This window comes from Nannospalax galili, unplaced genomic scaffold (genome assembly GCF_000622305.1).
Source record: "Nannospalax galili isolate Female #2095 unplaced genomic scaffold, S.galili_v1.0 scaffold146, whole genome shotgun sequence".
Taxonomy (NCBI): Eukaryota; Metazoa; Chordata; class Mammalia; order Rodentia; family Spalacidae; genus Nannospalax; species Nannospalax galili.
The window spans coordinates 6,931,127-6,947,578 of record NW_008357929.1 but is presented as its reverse complement, the minus strand read 5'-3'; the positions used below and the strand labels follow the sequence as shown (position 1 = coordinate 6,947,578).

Below are 16,452 nucleotides of genomic sequence, written 5' to 3'. Positions count from 1 at the left end.
GGGTCCTCTTAAAAGCCTCCTTTTCAGAGGTGTAAATGTCCCATTTCCAAGAGTTAATCTGCCATAATTGTTTTATTTGTTCAGTCATTTTCATGGTAATTGCAAGAGGCAAGTCTGTCAGCCATCTCACTTCAGGGTTGAGAGGATCTGTTAGCTGGACTCCAGGCTTGTCCCAAGGCGACTGCAGAGGACACAATCGCATGTCCTTGGACAAGACCCTCTGCTCTCCCATACTCATCCCAGGTCCTGGCCAATGATCAGATTCCTCCAGTTACAACTCCCAGGCCAAGCAAAAGGTCAAGGTGAGTGACTTTCTCTTGGGTTTTCAAGTCTCAAACTGCACTTGTCCTGTCCTCCTGAAGTATCTTCCCGGCTTCCAATTCCACCGGAGTAGGCCGGCAGGGAGCAGGGTGAGAGTGAGTCAGGGAGGTTCGGGCAGAGCCCCAGGGTACCCAAGTGGCCGGTAAGTGAAGAGCCTAAGGGCCAGGCGGGCGTGACACCACCTGGCGGAGTCTTGGGGAAGAGTCTTTAAAGGAGCGCGCTCCTCCGCTCCCGGAGCAATCCGGAGGGATCCGGCGAGAGCTCTCTTCCTTCGGCTGCCGGGCGTCCCCGGGAGGTAAGTGTCATCGGCGGCGATGGGGACAGCGCAGCGGCTGCCCCACGTGGGGATAGCTCTGCCTGGTGCTGCGGTCGGAGCATGGCGCCCAAGTTTAGGGGAGACCTCGGAGGGCTGCTCCAGCGCGCAGAGGTTGCGCGGGGAAGGCGAGGTGGCTGGGGCCTGGGACCGTCTGGGGGCGGCCACCCGGGGCGCTGCATGGGAGACCGCCACCCGCGCGCAGCAGGGCTCAAGCCGGAGCCCCAGCCCCGCGCACTTGGTGCGCCCTGGCAGCGATCCGCGCCAGCTTCAGCCTGCTCCTGGCCGAGACCCGAGCTCCACGCCTTCCCGCCAGCCCTCTCGCCCCGCGGTCGCTCACGGTCACGCCGGCAGGTCGCGCTCGGCGGCTGGCCAAGCTGGTCCCCGCCGCGCCCGCTCCTAGAGCCACCCCGCCCGGCCCTCTCGGAGCTGCACCCCTAGCCATCCGCATCTCCAGCCGCTCGCTATTTTCACACCTCCCAGTGCCCCGGCCCCGGCGCCTGATTCAGTGCTTAGTAATTAATTTGGCGTTTCAGAATGGTCAGCGGGCTGGATAATGGGCGCATTCATCCCCCGGGCTAATCTGAACAGAGGTGGGAAGAAAGGCTTTCACAGACAGAAAATGCCATTCGCCGAGCGCTCAAAGGGGCTGTCACTCCCAGAATAAATCGCCGCTGCGCCCGCCGGCTTCTCTGGCCATTTCCATACAGCCCCGGCCCGCGCCGTGGACCCGTCGGCCTCCGCCTGCGCCTCCGGGAATCACTCACTGGAGGGCCTTCGACGGGAAAGGCGGGCGGGAGCGGGGCCCAAGCTCCGGCCGATGCGGACCGGGAAACAGGAAGCTGGGGTTAAGGGCAACGGGGACAAAGAGCGAGATTAGAAAATCAAGTGTCGAGCTAGAAAGAGGCGAAGCTAATTTAAGACACAGATGTTAGAGCTTGGGGTTCCGGGAGCGTCGGTCCAAAATCCTTTCTCGAAAGCATCCGTGGCGCTCCCAAGGTCACATCATGAGATCCTAGATGGCCACGGATTGTAGACACAGGGCCAGGCTGGGTCATCTCCGACCAGCACCGGACCTTGTTCTTTGCTGTATCTTTCCCTTCGCCCCCGGGCCCTGGAAGACATCTGGAGGTTACACAGTATCTGCACTGCCTGGGTCCACCCGCGTACGGCAGCTTTCTTCTTTGGAGGTTTCCTGACCCATATTCGCCCCCATTTTGAACCTCAAAAGCCTATGAAGGTTGAATATTGGAGCCTTTCCCTGGTAGCGCCCCCTGTCTTCTGTCGGACTGGGATTCTGCGCTCTAATGCCCGCAGCAGGTCCCTGGATCTCCTAATGGGCTCGGCTGGCTTGACTCCATCCAGAATGAGGCTTCTGGGATTTGACTTTTCCTGAGGGAAAGATTCACCGTGTGTCCACCTGGCCCGGCAGATTTGTTCCTCCGATCTTCTGTCCAGTCCTTCCCATTGGTGAAAGAGAACCGGGTCTTGACTCTTTCAGAGGCTGCACCTGAAGAGAGTGCAGAGAGGAAGGGGAGGTTCTGGAAAGGTCAGGGTGTGCCAGGGAGATGGAATCCATGCCACTCACCAACTTCTGACTGGGAGTCACTCCTCCCTTCTGAGGCTCAGTTTCCTCCTTTGCAAAACAAGGATAAAATGAGGTCACATTTGGCCCCAAGTGCCAGAAGCCCTGTGTAGAAGGATCCCACACACTACTCACACCTCCAACCACCAGCCCTGGGGGTACACACCCCTGGCATCTTTCCAAGTCTTCACCAACACCTCCTTGGAGTGTTAGTAACCCCACATTTTCTTTCAGGATGGCTCCACCCACCCCTTGATGCAATTGAGTACTGGTATCCAACTCTCTTTAAAGCCGTGTTTTCTTTTAATTATTAATTTAAAAAATATTTTATTATTTTATTTTATGTGTATGAGTGTATTGCCTTCATGTATGTAAGTGCACCCATGTTGTGCAATGCCCACAGAGGTCAGAAGAGGGTGTCAGATCCCCCTGGAGTTAGAGTTACAGACAGTTGTTAGCCCCCATGTGGGTTTTGGGAATCGAACCCAGGTCCTCTGCGAGAATGGTCAGTGCTCTTAATTCATGAGCCATCTCTCCAACCCCAAAGCTGTGCTTTCTAAGAGCTGGAGCTTACCTTTGAAGGATTCCAGATCCACTGTACAGATGGCCATGCTGGGATGCTAGATTTTTATGTATGTGATGCTGAGATTTTATAACTCAAATGGCCATGTCATTTTTTGAACCACTGTTTAAGTAAACACATGAAGATTCTGAAACTGTTGTTTAGATGATCTTGCTGAGATTTTTAGAACCACTGTTCAGAGTCATGCTAGGATTCCAGACCAGTTGTTCAGATGGCCAGGCTGAAGTTCTAGAACCGCTACATAGATGGCAATACTAAGAAACCTGAAGTGATTGATTAGTGGTGTCACTCAGCCAGTGAAAAGGTTATGATTAGAATTGATTTAAATTTTTTTTTAATTTTTAAAATTTTATGTATATGCATGTATTACCTGCATATAGGTAAGTGTACCCGTGTCGTGCAATGCCTGTGGAGGTCAGAAGAGGCTGTCAGATCCCCTGGGACTAGAGTTATGGACAGTTGTTAGCTGCCATGTGGGTGTTGGGATTCGAAACCGGGTCTTCTGCAAGAACAACCAGTGTTCTTAACCGCTGAGCCATCTCTCCAGCCCTCTAGAGTCGATTTTATGAGAGAATAATGAGTCTTGTACTCAGAACATCACAGTTACTTTATTTAAATTTTTCTATGTTTCTTTTTTTTTTAAAAAAAATATTAGCCGAATGTAGTAGCACACACCTTTAATCCCAGCACTCAGGAGGCAGAGGCAGGTGACTCTCTATGAGTTCCAAACCAGCCTGTTCTACATAGCGAGCTCCAGGCCAGCTGGGACTCCAGGGAAACCCTGCCTTAAATAGACCCTTGAAAATGCAAAAAAAAAAAAAAAAAAAAAAAAAAAAAAAAAAGTGTGTGTGTGTATTAATGTGGAGACTAGAGGACAACTTTTAGAAGCTTGTTCTCTCCTTCTACCATGCAGGATCTAACTTAGGTCATCAGACTTGACAGCAAGTGCCTTTACCCAATGAACCATCTCACTGACCCAGAACACTACATTTTAAATAAACTTCTCAAAACATTGATGCAGGTAATATAGGAAATACAGCCCAAATTGGGCTCATTTCCCAGAAGAGCTCTCTTTCCCAAGCCCATGAGCCCTAATTGTTCTCCATAGATCCTATTTGATCAAGAGCAGACTGGCAGACTGAGGGGTTCCTGGGGCACCCTGAGAATATGTAGAGTGGGTAAGCTGAGCATCCAGTCAGATGAGGAATGGCCTAAGAGGGCTATAGGCTGACTGGATGTTGAGTCCCTAAACCTAGGGGCCTCCTCTTACCAACATACTTCTTACCACAGTAAGACCTAACCCTGCCTACTGCCAGTCCTGCACAGACCATACAACTATGCTCAGAGGCTTCCTTAGCAAGGCAAACCTGCCCATGCCAGAGACATAGCAGCCAGTAATAGTGGGGTCTGTGCCAGCAATAACCCAGGTGTGATCTGTGCCTAGATTGCTCAGCACCCGTCCTTTTATCATATACTGGGCCAGAAAAATAGAGGGTAGGAGGGGAAGAGGGAAGGACTGAAAGAGTGGAAGAAAGTGGGCAGGGGGAGGAGAAGCCGTTAGGAATAGAGAGGGGGCAGGAGAGGGACAAGTCCCTATTTATGTAAGCCATTTGTAGCTGTGGATTGTAAAACTGGGCAGGATCCTCTGGAGTAATTCATAGTGTTTGGACAAGACAAACATTGTTCTGCTTTAAACAAACCTCCAGAAAGGTCAGCTTGGTTCATCCCTTTGCTGTGAGTTGTTGAGACTATCCAGATGATGAGAAAATCAGATCTTAGCAAAGGGGGCCCAGGCAGGAGGCAGTGGCCTCCTGAGCCCCTGGCATGCTGGGTGATGCTACCCAGTACAGGAATCTTGACTCCTGGTTAAAAATCCTAGATCCTACTCTAGAGTCAGGAAACATTGCATATCTGTGCACAGCACAGATGATGAGATTTTGATGATGCCAAGAATCATCCAAGTTCTAGGGCAAGGCCAATAACACTAACTATGTAAAGAATTGCTGGAAAATGGATCCTAGGGCAAGAACTGAATCAGATCTACTAATCTTAGCTCCAACTATGCTACTGAACACCAAGAAATCCATGTTCCATATGTTTAGGGTCCATGGCTGTACCCTTCTGAGTTCACTTAGCAAATATTTTTGAATGCCTACTCTGTGTAAAGCTCTGTGCTAGGTGTTGGGGATAGAGTAATGAGCAGCAATTCATGGGGCCTGCAAACCAGCTTATGGTCTCTCTCTCAGTCTTCCCTAAGAAGCAGAGCTGTTCACATTTTCATTGCCAACTTCTCAGTCACCTCCATGACCTTCCAAGCACCTAGGCCAAGACTCAACATATGCAGTCGTACAATAGGGTCTGACAATGAGCAAAGTGCTCTGACAGTGTTTGCTGCCATTATGGTTGGTAATTGTGACTACAAGATTTCACTGACCCCCAGCTGAAGTAGACAGTTTTTATTGTTATTTATCAAGCAGGCTCATTATCTTACTAATTACTAAGGACTCATTAATAATATTATTATGAATACTAAAGTCCCGTATTTCAGCCTGGCGTGGTGGTGCACGCCTTTAATCCCAGCACTTGGGAGGCAGAGGCAGGCGGATCTCTGTGAGTTCAAGGCCAGCCTGGCTTACATAGTGAGGTCAAGGACAGCTGGGGCTACAGGGAGACCCTGTCTCAAAAAGGCCAAAAGAAAAAAAAATTTCATGCTCTAAAGTCCCATATTTCTGTAGTGTCTGCTATCACTCCCAGTATATGATCTCCAGTTGTCCAGGGTAGTTTGTGTATCTCTCAAGAGAGTGGTCTCCTTGAGGATAGTAATAGTGCTTTTATAAAAATTGGTTAGGGCTTTTGATACTTCAAGGTTTTTTGAATATGACTTTGTTTTTTTTATTTTGCTTTGTATGGCTGGAGATCAAACCATTGCCTTGGGCTTGCTAGGTATCTTAGTTATTTTTCCTGTTGCTGTGACAATATCCTGGCAAAAACAACTTAAGGGAAAAAAGGTTTATTTGGGCTCACAGATCAAGGTTACAGTTCAGCATGGTTTGTGGAAGTCACAGTGGCAGGAGCTTGAGGCGGCTTGTTACACCGCGTCTATCATCAAAAGAAAAGAATAAATAACAAATGCTTGTGCTCACCTCCCTTTTTACAAAAAGATGTTATTTATTTATTTATTTATTTTTATTTTATGTATATGAGTATATTGCCTGCATGTACGTAAGTGCACCAGTGTCATGCAGTATCTGCAGAGGTCAGAAGAGGGTGTTGGCTCCCCTGGAACTGGAGTTACAGACGGTTGTTAGTGGCCATGTGGGTGCTGGGAATGGAACCTGGGTTCTCTGCAAGAGCAGCCAGTGTTCTTAACTGCTGAGCCATCTCTCTGGCCCCTCAGTTCACTTTTTAAAAAAATTTTGTGTATGAGTATATTGCCTGCATGTATGAAAATGTGCCTGTGTTGTGCAGTGCCCACAGAGATCAGAGGAGAATGCCGGATCCCCTGGAGCTGGAGTTATGGATAGTTGTTAGCTGCCGTGCAGATGCTGGGAACTGAATCTGGGTCCTCTTCAAGAGCAGTCAGTACTCTTAACCATTGAGCCATCTCTCCAGTCCCATCAGCTCAACTTGTTTTCTTTTTCTTTTAAGACAGGGTCTCCCTGCAGCCACAGCTGGCCTAGACTTGCTATGGAGACCAGCCTGGCCTTGATCTCACAGAGATCACCTTCCTCTGTCTCTTGAATGTTGGGATTAAAGCTGGGATAAAAGGCATGCACCACCATGCCCAGCTCAGTTTACTTTTTTATACAGAGCAGGATCAGGGTCCAGGGAATGGTGCCACCCACAGTGGACAGCTCTTCCCACCTCAATTAGCCTAATAAAGATAATCTCCCAGAAGCTTTTCTCCTAGGTGATTTCTACAGCCCATCAAGTTGACAATTATTTTTAACCATCACACTAAGTACTTTGCCACTGAGCTTCACTGTTAGTCCCATGAATATGATTTTAAAAAAATATTTTATTTATTTTTATTTAATGTGTATGGGTGTATTGCTTGCATGTAGGTAGATGTACCTGTGTCGTGCAATGCCTGAGGATGTCAGAAGAGGGTGTCGGATCCCCTGGAACTGGAGTTACAGACAGTTGTTAGCTGCCATGTAGGTGCTGGGAGTTGAACCCCACTCCTTTGCAAGAGCACTCAGTGCTCTTAACTGCTGAACCATCTCTCCAGCCCTGTGACTGTGATTCTTTTTTACACATCACCCTTGATATCCATAGAAGGAAAGAAGGGAAAGAGACAGGGAGGGAGGAAGGAAGAGAGAGCTTCTGTCCTCATTTTTCATGAGAGGAAGTCTGTGCTCAGGGAAGTGAAGTACTTTGCCTAGCATCACTGGACTGTTAATGCAGGTGTACAGTTTTGGGCCAGCTGACCACCCAAGGAGCTCCCTGGGAGACCCCATAAGCCAGGTGCTCAGCTTCAGACACGGCAGTGGCCCCCTAGGCTGAGCCATGTCTATCAGCTGTGTGTAGTCTCTGGCATCATTCTGGGGCTGGCATGGTGGCCCTGCTGACTGATGTCAGTTTCCATGGTGAGGAAGGGGCTCCCTCCTTCCAATCAAATCCTAGTTTCTTTTGACACCTTATTATGGTCGAAGTCCATGCACTTACCCAATCTGTTTGGAATCAGTGATCCATGTCTGTTCTCCTATACCACCTCTTGGAGTCAAGTCTCTAAATTTTCTCTGTGTGATGTATAAACCTGTAATCCCTCATTTTACTGACATTTGGGGAAAATAAGCTGTGCCACGTAATTGATTTTTGCGGTTAACAGAAGCTTACTCACTCCTTTAAGCATAGAAACTGTTTATGTAATTATTTTTCATAAAAATTTTACCATTAAAATAATGAATTCCCCCCACCTAAATTAGCAAAATGCAGTATAGCAGGCATTCTCTGGGTGGGGTTGGATGGGTAACCCACAACACACTTCAATGAACTCGGTCATCTTTGGAAATATTAGCTTTGGGGCACTTTGCTTGGCCTCCCTGGCCTTAGTTTCCAAATTTGTAATCTGGGTACACTGAAAGAGGTGCTAAGGAACCACCAGTGCTTTAACTCCGTTGAGGTTTGCACAGGAATGCCCTTGGGAAGTCTGTCCTGCATCCCCAGTTTGGGCTGGGATAGGTTTTCCTGTCTATTCACTTATCGCCAATTGCTAGTCCTAATCTGGGCTTCTCTGGGCACCTGGAAGAACAGAAGGTTTCTGACCTTAGTTTATAAACACTTTTGAGTAAAGAACTCTCAAGGTTCCTATTGACTGTAGTTCCTGGATAGGGTTCTTTCCAGTGCTCAAGGTATTGTTCATTTACTTTGGGACTGGGTTCTGGATCATGAAGGGTGCTATGAACTGGACTGTTTACAAGACCTAAATAAAAACAGCAGCACAGGGGAGCTTCTATCCAAGGCTCATAATTCAGCATTGTGAAGAAGAGCAGTAAGACCTGGTTACTGCCTGTAAGTAGAGGCAGGACTTGAATGTTTTAAAACCAGAGTGTTAGTGATTCTTCTTTTGTTTCTTTAATTTACCCTAAACCTACCATTTAGGGGCGCATATCATTTGGGCTAAATTTCAAGTAGATGAGAACAGGGACGGGAATGGCCCTTCTAAAGAGAATAACAAATGAGTAGCCATGTGGTATGTTTGCATGCATGTGTAGAGGGGAACCTACTAGCATTAGAGGCCAGGGGTCAGAGATGCTAAATGTTCAGTAGTGGGCAGAGCCATACTGCTCAGGGACGAATTTTCCTGTCACTAATAAATAGCACTTTGGTGGAGAATTTTATTTTATTTTTTTGAGACAAGGTCTGACCTGGAACTCAAGATGTAGACCAGGCTGGCCTCGATGTCAGAGATATGCCTGCCTCTGCCTCCTGAGTACAGGGATTATAGGTGTTTGCCACACAGCTTGAGAAATATTCTTTTTTACTAATATGTATGAGTGTAATGCCTGCATGTATGTAAGTGCACCCGTGTCCTGCGATGCCCATAGAGGTCAGAAGAGGGTGCTTGGAACTGAAGTTATGGACGGTTGTTAGCTGCCATGTGGTTCTGGGATTCGAATTCCAGTCTTCTGCAAGAACAGCCAGTTCTTTTAAAGGCTGAGCCATCTCTAATCCCTTAAAAAATATTCTTAAGGAAACAGTGTGGAGTCTTAAAAGATACTTTTCCAATTTTAGCTAATAACCTTTCATTCTATTTCAAATTATTTCTACCCAAACATACCCTGTACTAAACCTGTGTTTCCTGTCCATCCACACAAGGGATACTTCAAGACATCCTCTCCCCCATGGAATCACTCCAGAGTCATCTGTAAGCCAGCAAGTCTCAGGAAGGGGATCCTCTCCTGTTGTGAATGTTAATGAGTGGAGTCCCAACTCTCTAACTCTAAGCTTACTGCCCCCCCCAAGTTTCTCAGCCCAGAGATCCATCCTTTCACTTACATCCTTTGTTTCCTTCCTTGGGGCAGATCTTCCATCCATGACAAAGCCTCCCCACTGTGACCTAATTTCTTTATTTTAGAAGCACTTAGGGTGGGATCTTGTTGAAAGTTTTTTTTGTTTTTGTTTTTTCAAATGAAAATAAATTACACCTGCTTGGTCCTCTTATCCACATGCATTTTTTCTCCTTCAAAGAGCCCTAGTAGATGAAAGGATTTGGCATTTGTGTGGACTTCCATGCCCAACTCTGCCATCCTTCACTAAGAAGCCTGTATAAGGGAAGGCCTGACCCAATGACACAGGAAAAAAGGACACTGAGGAAAGGCATAATCCCTGGGAACCCTGAACATTCTACAGGCCTGTTTCCCATGTTCTAACCTCCTTTCCAGAACCCTCCAAGGACCTGGAGTCCTTTCAACAATGAAGTGGCCAGTCAGGTGAGCTGGACTTTAGAAGGCTTGAAATGAAAGGACACCTCTAATTCCTCCAGGCTAAGGGGTCTAGCAAGCAGATCTGAGGACTGTAGCACTAGCCTAACATGTGTGAGTCCCTACATTGGATATCCCAGCACCACAAAAACAATCTACTACAAAAGCCTATCCTATTCGGACCATCCACTCTTTTTCAAATCTCTATAACAAGTTTATAAAGTGGGTGTGGTTGCTTCTATTTTATCATAAAAAAAAACCTGATTCTCCAATAGGTAAAACAGCTTATTCAAAGTCACACCCAAATGCAAGTGAACCGGAATCAAGGCTTATCCTAAGTCAAGTCAACTTCTTTCTATTTCTGGAGGGAATGTGATCAATCTAGAGAGGCCAGATGCCGCCCCCACCCCCGCCCTATCTCTGGCTGTAATTTCCACTTTATACTGGTAATTAAGTCTAGGGTCTCTTAACTGCACCATCGAGGTGCTCAGAAACACAGTTGATCTAGGCATGGCTCATGCTAAATTCTGCTCTCTTTCTGAGGACTGAGGCCCGGCCTTGCCCATCTTGCCCATTAGTGCTAAGAGCTTCACACTCTGGCATCAGACTATTTCAGTTCCAGCATCTGTCCCTCTCCTTATCTAGTGATAGAACCTTCAGCAAATTACCACCCTGTAAAATAGAGAGAATAATAAGTCACAAGGTTATGGAGATGACAAGGTAATCATTGCACAAGATGGTTGTGCACCTAGTAGGCATCACACATGCTGGATTTCAAAAGTAAAACCCATTCTGGGAGTAGTGGCACATACCTGTAATCCCAGCACTTGGAAGACTGAGGCAGGAGGATCTCAAGTTTGAGGTCAGTCTAGGCTATGTAGTGTGATCCTTCCTCAAAAAACAAAAGAGCTGAACATGGTGATACATGTCTTTGATCCCAGCATTCAAGAGGCAGAGGCAGGCAGATCTCTGTGATCAAAGCCAGCCTGGTCTACATAATGAGTTTCAAGTCAGCTGGGGCTACAGGGAGACCCTGTATCAAAAACAAACAAATGCAATGCCCCCTCAAAACACCACCATCAACCAACCAAAACAATAAAACTTGTGGGCTGGAGGGTATATAGCTCAGTGGTAAAGTGCTTACCTAGCATATGTGAGACCCTGGGTTCTATCCCCAATACTGAAATAATAAATATATAAATAAGGTAAAGCTCTCATTTACAAAACACAGGCTACTTTGGTCATCTCACTTCTAAGGCGTGTACTGTCTTCTTGTCCTCTTCCTCTTAGACCCTTAGTCTCGCCCTTTGGCCCCATCCCTGGGATACACCTTCCCTAGTATCTTCGCCTTGCTCACTGACTGCTCTCCTTACCCTCACCTACCCCACAGCCCACCATCCTCCAGGACCCCACTCACCCTGCAGGTCTCTTTCTGGAGGGTCCTTTTGCTCCATGCCATATATGCCAATGCTCAAGGAAGGCAGATGCCACCCTCTCCGAATCCTCATGTTCCTGCCACCTTCGTTAAAGCAACAGAAAAACAAAACTCAAAGAACCTACTTCTTTAAGACCAGAATCACAGGCCACTTGGCTTCCTATATCTTCCCTCAGTCACTTTCGGGTTATTTCACTCCTTTCCTGATTTACAGACACCAGCACCTTCTTAGTCATCTCTCAGGAAGCCTGATGCTGCTGGCCACAATTGTCTTTAATACCCAAGTAACAGCCCAAACAGCAGGCTGTCTCCAAGTCTTTCCTTCTGCTTCATGCCAGAGAGCTTCTCCCAACCACTAGTCCCCAGTGGGGCTTGTCACCACCAGGGCTGCTCCACCTATGACATCCGGGTTCGGTTCCGACCACAGCCTCCTCAGTCACCCCCACCACATTTCTTCTTTTGTCTTTCTGAGTCAGCTGTACAGCAGAAGTTTCCTTGACAGTGGAAATGTACCTCAGCAGCACTGTCCAAAGCAGGAGTAATTGAGCAACTGCTTTAAATGTTATTAGTTTGAATTGCTTGAAGTTGCATTTGAGATAGCTGCATATGGCTCCCAGCCACCATATTGCCTAGAGACACAGCTGTGTCTCTAGACTTGGGGCTGCTGAGGTTTATGGATGTACGTAGGAGCCATGGTTTTGGGGGCTGCCATTCTTTCTTGTACATGGTCACCAAGCTCTGTGTGGCCCTTATTCTTCCCAGCAGGCATCTCAGGCATGATAAGGCTATAATCAAGCTGCCCTGTTCTCAAACCTCCAGTGAAGCAGCTCCTCCCCCACACTCAGCCCACAGTGTCACTTCCTATTTCATTGAACCCAGGAAAACTTTCAGACCATCTGACTGATCACATTGCCACCTCTCTCCCCTGCTGGCTCCTTCCTATCACATTTAGGCATGTTCAAATAGCTTTATCTTATAAACAATGGAAAGCCCCCGCCTGCCCTGCTCCCTTGTCACCTTCCTGCTGGTCTCTGCTCTCTTTCCAACCACCTGTCGTCACACTTCTCACACTTCTCGGAAGTTGTCTACACTTGCTATCTCTACTTTCTCACCTCGCTTTGGGTCCACAACCTGAGGCAGACTGGCTTGTGTCCGCACCACCCCTCTGCAACTGCCAGTCAAGGTCACCAATGGCTTCCTTGTCGGTTTAATCCAAAGCATTCCCTTCAGATCTTATCTTGACCTTTAAGGCATGTGACAAAGATCACTGCCCCTCCTTCTGGAAACTTTCTTAGCCCATCTTGTTGCTAGGACACCTGAATCTCCAGGTTTTCCTCCTCGGGCTATTTCTAAGTTTTGATGACTTTTTCCCATTCTCCCCTTCCTAGGGTGTTGTGTCCTTGGGCATCACAGCTAGGGAAGACTGTGTGGCAGGAATGGTGGCTCCTCCCTCCTAATGCATTCTTTGCAGAAACACCTGGGAATTTGCTTTCTCACCCAAGAACCCTAACTGTTGTTTTAAACTCTAGTTTGTACCCTGGATCCTGTTGCTCAGTGCCTGACATGCTTTCTTGGCTGTGTATTTATAACATACAGTGTTGAGAAGCAACACTTGAACATCTGTTTTTTTCATTTGTCTCCTCAAAAGGCAGCAGGCTGTAGGAAGGGACACTGACAAATTAGAGTGCATTTGGAGAGACTGCAGAGTGGACAGAAACCCAATAAGAAATCACTGAAAGGATGAGGACCATTTCACCTCGGAGAGAGAAAGCAGAGAGGATAATTTCCAAAGTCTGAATGGACAGGTGAGATTTGAGTGGCTGTACAAGGTTGGACCAACTGTAGAAGTGACCAAGAGGGTTCTTTTAGTATATTCCAGGGGATTCCAGACCTCCTAGATTACAAGGTGAGACAGTTCTGCCTAAGAGGAAGAACTAAAGATCAGGTTAGACCTAAGTGACCCTAATCAAAGTAGAAAGCGTACACCCATTCCCTGCTGGAGACTACTGATCCAAGCACAGCTAGCAATGCCGATGAGCCACAAGCCACTGAGGGCAATTTCAAACTTGCTGTCTTTCAAACTTGCTGTCCCTCAGAAGTGCTCAGCAGCAGAAGCACAGCAGGAGGAAGGACTGGAAAGAACTCTACCATCCAGTCTTGTTGAGTCTCCAAAATGCACCCAGGTTAGGTGGTCAGGGAGCTGAGCACCCCAATTTGTCACTTTTAGACCTCTCCTTGCCAGAACATGTTTTCCTGTGTTTTGGTCTGATACTATCAGCTTATATTGAAGACTGATCACAGCACCCGCCCCATGGAGCTCACTGTTTGGACTATTATGGGGATGTTGCTGGGGATGCTTGCTCATTACCTCACACTGTGCTCCCTTTATGAGGCCCCCCAGGAGAAATTCCTGTTGATTTTAGTACCAAGAAGGGCTGTAACTCTCTTGAGTAATAGGTCTGTTTTTATCACATGGACGCTGGGAATTGTGTAAGGGACATGGTCTCCTTTTCATTTTGGTGGTGGGAAAGCTTAGGGACAAATTGGTAGCCCACCCACAGGAGGCGAATGGTTCATTCCAGGGTGCACCTTGGCATTATTCCCATGCCTACTTTGTCTCCCCTTTACTCCCCCCCTCGGCTTTCCTTCTTATTGTACTCTAGAAAATTGAAAACATATAAATAAGGATAAGTAAGAAAAAAAATCATTGATCATTTCCCTTTTCAGGCATAACCATTGTTAACAATATCTTTGCATACTTCTAAAAAATAAAAATGACACTACACTGTGCATGTTTTTGCACTGTTATGAAAATATTTCCATATAATTAGGTTCTTTAAATAATTAAAATTTTTGGGCTGGAAAGATGGCCCAGTGGTTAGGAACACTGACTGTTCTTGCAGAAGACCTGGGTTTGAATCCCAGCATCCACACGGCAGCTCACAACTGTCTGTAACTCCAGTTCCAGGGGATCTGACACCTCTTCTGTCCTCCGCAGGCATTACATGACATGGGTACACTTATTTTCTGTATAGCTCCAGAAACTTAATACCAATAACTCATACTTCCATAGTCACTGTGTGCCTGGATTTCTGTATATTTTATTTATTTATTCATTCATTCATTTATTCATTTATTTATTTATTTTCAGTATTAGGAATTGAGCCAAAGGCTCTCATGCTAGGGAAGCACTCTCCCATTGATCTATATCCCCCACCCTGGCTTTATGTATATTTGCACAGGCACACACATGACAGTATATTTGAGTGTATTATATTGCTACACTATGTATGCATATAGAAGCAATAATATTCATATGTATCAACTCATTTAATGCTCAAGAGCCTATGAAATAATTATCTGCATCCCTGTTTTACAGATGAGGAAACCAAGGTTCAGAAAGATGCAAAGGCTTGCCAGGGCTGCAAGCCAGGCTCTCTTGGCTCCAAAGTGTGTTCTAAGTATTCTGTCTCGTTCCAGCATACCACTGAGAGTTCAGAGTCCACAATGGCTAAACATTTATTTCCTTTCACTTCACTTCTAATTTATGTTATTTTGCCATATTTAAGTACCCTTGTAAGTCACCTGCAGTCTTTTCTGCCACAAGGCAAAGCGTAAACAGAACACAGAGTGGTAAACCACAGAAGCAGGCAGAGCTAAAGCACAACCCCAGGGACTGAGGGTAAGTCCAGGCTGCCCTGAACTGACATGGATTGATTTCTTTGGGCTGTGGCTACCTCTTCTCTCTGGAAGAGCTGGCTTGGGTGGCCAGCTCTCAGGAAGAATGGGGAAGGCCTTCTTCCAAGGAGACTGAGCTGGGCCAGATGAGCCCTGAGGCCCTTTCTGAGAGTCTCAGAATTTATGAAAATGACAGTAAGGCTGAAATGAGGCAGGCAATGGAACTAAAGCATGGAGGGCCAGAGCTCTTGGGCCAGAACCAGGACTGGGGCTTTTCATCTAGGTCTGTTACTGGCTCACACACTTCAAATAACAAATAAACCAACATAAATAATGCTCCAAACTCTCAGCCCTGATGATTCTCTTCCCTGAGCTCTTTGGCTATGGCTTTCAAGATGGTCAAAGGTTACTGTCCTTGTCCTCAGTCCTTTTGTTAAGGTGACAGAGAATAAGGCCAGGAGAAACTGGGTGGACTTAGGATGCCCTATGAGGCTATAATCGAGTTAGATTATCCATTTGACAAATATGATGGAGAGAAGGGGGCCTAGGTTTCTTTCTTTTGAGATGGAGTATGTTGACCATGCTGGTGTTGAACTACTGGGCTTAAGCAGTCCTCCTGCATCAGTTTCTGGAGAACTCACCACCTACTGCACAACACCACCATCCCAGGCTAGAAGCCCAGGTTTCTATATCTGCATTTGATTTTTTATTAACTGGGAGATCTGGGGGATGGTTTCTCCACCCCCTGGGACCTCAATATTCTCATACGTAAAATGGAGTCACTAACTACTTTGCAAAGTTGTTTTTGGGATCTGGAAGGTACACTTAAAAACAGGAGGAAGCAAGTACCTATAAGCCTCAGGGGACCTCGGGAGGCCTGAGCTGGCCTCACCTCTGAGGCTCCCGCAGACCTGTCGGTGAGAGGTGTAGGCTAGCATCTAGGTGCGTTCCTGCTTCCGGTCCTTTAGCCTCCTGCCCACCACAGCCTCCAGGCATGAACCGGACTGCGGACTGCGTTCCTTATAAACAGGCCCAAGACAGGGGCAACTCTGGGAGGTTCAGGCCAGCGGCCACTTGTCCCCATACCCTGAGGCCTTGGGGCAGAAGTAAGGAGCAGGCAGAGGTCATGTCCTCTTCCCCTTCCTCACACCCCTGGGGCTGCGTGCCCATTGGGGCACGGCCCTGTACACGGAGCTACCGGGGCCATCAGGCTGGGTTAGAGGAAGGCCCGACCTCGGCGCAGAAAAGAAAACAAACACAGATGTGTTTGGCTGGGACCCGGAGGGAGAAAACCGTCCTCCCCACCACCCACCACGGGGTGCGCGCGGGCCCTGCCCCCTCTCCGGGGTTTCCCCGGGCGCTCCTCTCGCTTTTTCTTTGTCTTTGCAGTTCTTTCTCCGGCTGCCGGCTTCCCACCCGCTCGCTCTCGCCCTCTGGAGCATCCCGGGCCGGTTTGCTTTAACTTTCTTCTTTCCCGGGGTTAAAACTTTGCTTGTGAGCCGGCGGCTGCTCTCCGACGTTATTGGCCGGCCCCGCCCGGCGGCCCCGCCTCCGAGCTCCCCTCCGCCCCCGACTCCTGGCGCGAGTGGCGGCGGCAGCGGCGGCGGCGGC

The 16,452-nt window shown here is 47.6% G+C and overlaps 1 protein-coding gene across 1 annotated transcript in view; it reads left to right on the top strand.

The window, feature by feature from the left end:
• The first annotated feature begins 475 nt into the window (after window positions 1-475).
• Ntn1 (netrin 1) overlaps window positions 476-16,452 on the top strand; it is a 223,830-nt gene continuing 207,853 nt past the window's right edge. Inside the window, exon 1 of the mRNA XM_029557540.1 lies at window positions 476-616. The gene's annotated coding sequence lies outside the window, so the exon portion shown is untranslated. The remainder of the gene's footprint in view (window positions 617-16,452) is intronic.